Source organism: Arachis duranensis, chromosome 9 (assembly GCF_000817695.3).
Source record: "Arachis duranensis cultivar V14167 chromosome 9, aradu.V14167.gnm2.J7QH, whole genome shotgun sequence".
Taxonomy (NCBI): Eukaryota; Viridiplantae; Streptophyta; class Magnoliopsida; order Fabales; family Fabaceae; genus Arachis; species Arachis duranensis.
Genome location: NC_029780.3, coordinates 117538654 through 117545424, shown reverse-complemented (window position 1 = coordinate 117545424; position 6771 = coordinate 117538654).

Below are 6771 nucleotides of genomic sequence, written 5' to 3'. Positions count from 1 at the left end.
TTCTTGAGTTTGTCAAAATAAATAAAATATAAAAACCTGGCGTGGAATGAGTATTATTGATTATCTCATATCAGTGAACCAAGCTAGCTACTACAATAAATCAAGGGTTTTTTTTTAAATAAATTTTACATTTACACTTATACAGTTTTAAAATTATTTGCATATTTATATTTTATTATTTATTTCGTTTACACTTATTATAAAAAAATATACAAATACCTTGTTTATACCAAATTAATTATAATTTGTGTTTGATTACTTTGAATTTATTTTTTAATCTCATTATACTAATAAAAGTAATCTTTTAAAAATTTAATTTTAATATACTGTCAATATAAATTTTTTTTACACGTACATCTAATTATATAATGTCATATCAATAAAAAAACTACTTTTTATATTGGCAGCATAAATAAGAATAATCATTCAAAAGAACAAATGTGATTAAATAACGGTATAAAATAAAATATTTTACACCATCATTCCATCCAAATTAAGGCTAATTTTTTTTATACGAGGTTGACTTGTGAGTTATGCTAAGTTATGGAGTATTGGGGAGATATATACAGTTGTGACGGCGTTCAATTTTTTGTTTTAGTAGGAAGAAATCGGACCGTCCGATTTCATTGCAGAGAGAGAAACACAAATCGGACAGTCCGATTTGTATGGAGCAGAATTTCGTAGATACTGAAATCGGACTCAAGATTTTCTGTCAATACACAAATCGGATCCACGATTTTCTACCAGTACACAAATCGGATCCAAAGTTTTCTGCCAATAAACAAATCGAATTCAGAGTTTTCTGCCAATACACAAATCAGACCCAGGATTTTCAGTACCTCTAATCGGATGGTCCGATTTGTCTTGCGTAGTCCTCATACCCTGGTGAAACACCATATACTTTTATAACTCTGCTATATATACACCAATCCTATCTCCATATTAAATTAAAAAGTTCTCAAATTAAACTTGTCTTTGAAAAGCCAAAAATTAAAAATATTCCAATAGTAATAATGTTGATGAGGCTGATAGTCATAGGCATAGCATCTAATGATAACACAACATAGAGAGTCATGATGATAAACTATTTAGAGAGTGTCAAAGATGCCAAAAGTATAAGAGTTGGAGTGCAAGAATCGTTTGGAGATAGACAAAGAGCTGTGGAAGCAAATAGTATTGCATCTTAGGATGCAGACAATTAACATCTGGGTGATGGTGTTACAAATTAAATAAATGAATTCTCAACACTCAAGAAAATACATACCCATGATTTCACGGATCATGTCATTTGAATTTGAGGGCCACAACTTCACACATCCCTTTCACTGTTTGCTGCAAAATCACATCTATAAGCAATCATACATTTTTTTATTATTATTATTTTTTAATTAACTTCTTCACTCTATGTCATCATCATCATTCATGCACGCATTTTGTTTTGCTTCAACTAATAAAGATTCTCATCTTTAAACATGCAAAAGATAAATTTTACATTTTTTACATAAATATTCAATGAAGTAGTATTTAATGATTAGATAATAGTGTAAACTTTTTTATGTTATCAATGTAATATAAAATTATAGGATTAAGCACATAAAAACAAATACTATATATGATCAAGACATGCAATAACACGTGCTATTGAATCCATTGACATTAACATATCTTTGTTAATCATATCTCCAAACTAGTACTATGATTCTACTTAGGACTACGTACGTACTAAACTATCCAAATAAAATGAGAAATATTTATTGTTCTTTTGAAACAACCGTGAAAGATGTAATTAATAACATACATGCATATTGGTTTATATAATTTTATTAAAAAAATGTCATTTACTAATTTCTTTATTTTTAATAAACAAATATATATCTTAAAGAATATTAAAACATAAATACAATTTTAAATATTTTTACTGAATAAAAAAATATGCACTCTTATTAATTAAATAGAATTTAATTCTTTATTATTATATATTTTATATCAAGGGTTCATATCTAGATTTAGGATTTAGATGTTAAGATTGGTGTTTTATTTTTTTTATATTTTTAATAATAAGTTAATTTTAAAAAATATTGTATTATTTATTTTTCTTAGTTTATTAAGGTTCGTCTTAGGTTAAAACTCAGGTGCAGTCGACTTCACGTGAAGTTGATAATTGAGAGCCGTTAGATGATTTGACTGATTTGACTAAATTTTTATTTAATGATTTTCACCAATCAAGTTCACATGAAGTTAAATCCACCCGAGTTTTCACCTTCGTCTTAGTATCATTAAACTCTTGAAAAATTTATTTTGATTTTGAGGAAGTAGTGATTAGTATTTTGTGATTTGGAGTAGCAAGTGGTAGATGATGAATGAAGATTGAAGAGTGAGTGAGTTACTTGCTACACTGCTATTTCTCCATCCATCAATTTTTTTCTTTTCTTTTCTTTCTGTGATGAGTGATGACTGACACGATTGCTATGCAGAACCGACCACACCTTCTTCTCTCTCTCTTTCTCTCTTATTATTATTATCTTCTTCACCTTCTTATGTTTATTATCTATGTTATGTATATGCTATGTTAGAGAGAGAGAGAAAGAGAGAGAAAGATTTCTTCTTTTTTCATTCCAGCACGCAAACATCTCATCCTCACGCAAAGGGACAACAAATACAATTCCATTTTTTTTTATTATATTTTTTGGACTTTTATTTTTGTCTCTTCTATCTCATTATCTTTTTTGTTTTGTTTTAAGAAAAAGATGAAACCAACAACAAAGTAGACTCCACAAAAAATTTCTTTTCTTTTTCATTTTGATAAACAAAAATTTAAATTATTTCGGTAATTAAGTTAATAATCAAGTTATTAAAAAATATAAAGATTGATAACTAGAAATCTTAGTGAACAAAAAAAACTTACTTAAATTTAATTATAAAAATAATTTATTCATCTAACATTTTTTTTATTTAATCAAGTAATAATTTGATCCTTGTTTTATAGAAATAAATCAGTAATACTAATAGTAGATATTGAATAAAGCAGAAAATAGAGAGCAAGAAGAATGAGTAAAGAAAAAACATATTTAAGGAAGAAGAAAAAGCCTCACGTGGGGTTGTCTGACAGAAGCAAAAATATTGGCACTAACCTGAATGAGAGAGAGATTGAAGTTGAAGTACTATGTCCTTCTTGTTTCTAACACTCACCACCCATTCCCATCTCTTCAGTCCACTTCATCCTTTCTATTACACACACGTACCCTTTTGTTCTTTCTCTTAAATAATATAGAGAGTAGTAGTAGTGACCTCACGTGGGTTAATCTGACAAGAAGGCATGTTTTTCTACCTTACCACTTTTCCTTCTCCTTTTTACCTTTCCATTCATCTACTTGAGACAAACCGGGTTTCTTGCACTTGGGTTTTGCTCTTCTTTCTTTCTATATATTCTTACTACTATTTACTATTTTTTAATATTCTTTTCTTTCATAATAATAATAATTAGAGTAAGTATTATTTTCAATCTTTGACTATTTGTAAAAAGAATAAAATAATTTTTAACAATTTAAAAATTTTTAATCAATTTATTAAACCGTCGAAGATTTTACAGCAGTTTAAAACCGTCACTAATAAATAAAATTGTCACGATATCAATAGTGTCAGTAATAAATTATTATTTATAGAGATCGCTAAATTCAATTACTTGAATAGTTAGACTAAGCGATTTTTATAAATGATGACGGATTAAATTAGTTATTTAAATAGAGATCAAATATTATTTTCAATCTTTGATTATTTGTAAAAAGAATAAAATAATTTTTAACAATTTAAAAATTTTTAATCAATTAAAAACTATTTAAATAATTAGTTTAATCAATTTATTAAACCGTCAGTATTTAATTTTGCAACAGTTTAAAACTGTCACTAATAAACAAAATTCACTGCAATATTATGTATTGTCTTAAAGTACAGAGATCGCTTAATTCAATTATTTAAATGGTTGGACTAAGTGATTTTTATAAATAATGATGAATTAAATTAATTATTTAAATAATTATGGATCAAATAATAATTTTTAAATTTTAAAAGATTGGGAGGACGAAAAACTGAAAAAGATATTTACTCTAATAATCTAATAATTAGTATTTGAATATTTTTATTATTTCTGGTATGTGTATGCTTGCTTGCATTGCATGCTCTCCATGAATATTGTATACTAAGTACATTATATTATCAAGGAAAGAGGCATATGTCAGTCTCAAATTGCATGAGACATAGCATATAGTATATGATTTGGAGCATATTAATGGTAAGTTTATGTGTCCTCCATTAACAAGACAATCAAGAATTAAGAACTTTCAATTCCCATGTTTGATGTGACCTTTAGAGGATCTACGGCACTTCTCTCTATGACTATTTCAAACATCAATACCGATTCCATGCATTGATTTGAGTTAGTATTGGTTAAGTAGTTAATTTGTCAGTTAGTTAAAGACGCATTTAATGGTGTGTCTTTAGATCAGAATTATTAGTATATGTCAACTCATATGTTATTTATTTATAATTTATTTTTATGCTAAAATTGAGGTTTGAAATGGATGCTTGCATTGCCTTAGCTTAGTTACTCTATCTTCTGAAGAGAAACCCTACATAAGTCTTGAATTCTACATTTCATATTTTATTATAACTTTAAAGTATTCCAAGTAGTGTAAAAGAGTTTTGTTTTCATATTTTATATTATTATCCTTAAATATTCTATATTTGCTTTTGTATGATCTTAATATGATAGTGTCTCAACTATATATTTGTATCAAATCTCATCAGTACAAGACTAAATGTATATGTTATGTGTAAACTCTTTTCATTTAAACCATTAGAATATAAAAGAAATAAAAGACAAACTTATCCACAAATAATGACATTATTAAATATAATCTCATACCATTAAAAAAATATTTATAATTAATTGATAATTATAAATCACAAAATCTACTAATTTTTTAACATTTCTAATTATGTTTATAGTACTTTTATTTAACCAAATATTTACTATTCTAATGAGACTTTTAAGTTAGTAATGAGTTAAGTCACATATATTTATTTATATATGTATATATAATATATTAAAAATAATACGTAACATTAGGTGCAAAAATTGCTCATATATACATATATATGTTTATAATTGGAGAAAGTGTCATACTATTTGGTTTTTCACCGTGTTAAAGGCTAATTTATCGCAAATTTAATTTTTTTTAAATAAATTATTATATACACAGTACATATTTTAAATTTTTAATATTTATTTAAATAAATGAATAAACTAATTGATTAGCTAGGAAGTGTGATATTATAAGACTAGCACATATTTTTGTGTATGATGATTGCACTGCATGCTACAAGACATAAATTAAAGATATATGAGAAAAGTTGAAAGATAATGAATTGGAAGTCATAGGAGATGCTTTGTGGTTTAGAGTAAAAGCTTTTTGGCATTGAATCATAGCCCACGTTTTAGTACCAAAACAAGCAAAATCAAGTTGAAGCATGTAGATATATAGTTAGAAATTAGAAAAAAATATAGTTCTTGATCACAAGGGGAAAGTTGAGTCACTTTTTTTGTTAGCTTCCATTTGTCTTGGCATATTATGACGATAAAGCATCAAAAGTTTTTCTTGGCAGAGGATCCCTATGTACTTAAGGAATATATGCTAGCAAAGCCAAAAATCCTTGTAAGAATAACCTCTAAATAGCACCAATTAGAAAAAAAAAAAAAAAACTATCTTGAGATCATAGAGAGGAATAAGGGATCATCACTTTCCTTGTTTCCATCAATGGCAACATAACAAGTAATTAAAAAATATAACAAACAAGAACTTGCATTGAGATGCATCTATCTCATTGACCATCTATATATTATAGCATGTAGCATATATGTATCTAGCTGAATTTTTATTCATTCAAAAAGAAAGACAAGAAATTAAATTAGGAATAGGAAGGTGATTGATGAAGGAGACTTGTTAGGGCAAGAATAATTAAATTAGGATTGAATTGAAAAAGTGTATAAAAGACAATTGTTACAAGGACGGTACCTTTGATTCCCCATTGACACCGCTGTCTCTTGTCCAATTCATATGGCATCTTCCAACCCTTCTCAACTACCAAAGGAAGTAATAACAAAAACACACTCACTCTCATTATATTCTAATGGATTTTCAAAATCACCCATTATATATATTTTTTTAATTAATATCAATTAGAAAATATCAATGTGTGTGTATGCATGTTTTACTTATGGTGAAAACTCATGTGTAGTCGACTTTATGTAAAGTTAATAATTGAAAATCGTTAGATGATTTGATTGATTTAACTAAATTTGTATATAACGGTTCTCGGTTATCAATTTCACCTAAATTTTCACCTTTCCTTACCCAAGACACTGATTCTAAAGAATATAAAGATACCCTCCTTAATTTCTCCGTCTTAGCATAGGAAGGGAAATTAAATTAAAAAACTTTAACAACAACAAAATTTTCTACTTGATTTTCTTGTACTTATTGTATATTCATTATTTTATTTGTTTGGTGTGTTGATGGTATATATAGGCATGTGATGAGATGAAAGAATTTTTGTGAGTCTTACCCCATAAAAGCTAAGTCCACTACCATAAAAGTGGGTCTTTATATTATGTGATAGATTTATTACCTTCTCACTCAACATACACGCTAACCCTTTTCTCTCTCTTTCTGATTCTCAGATCCTCAGATATGGAAGATTCAGAGGAAGATGAGC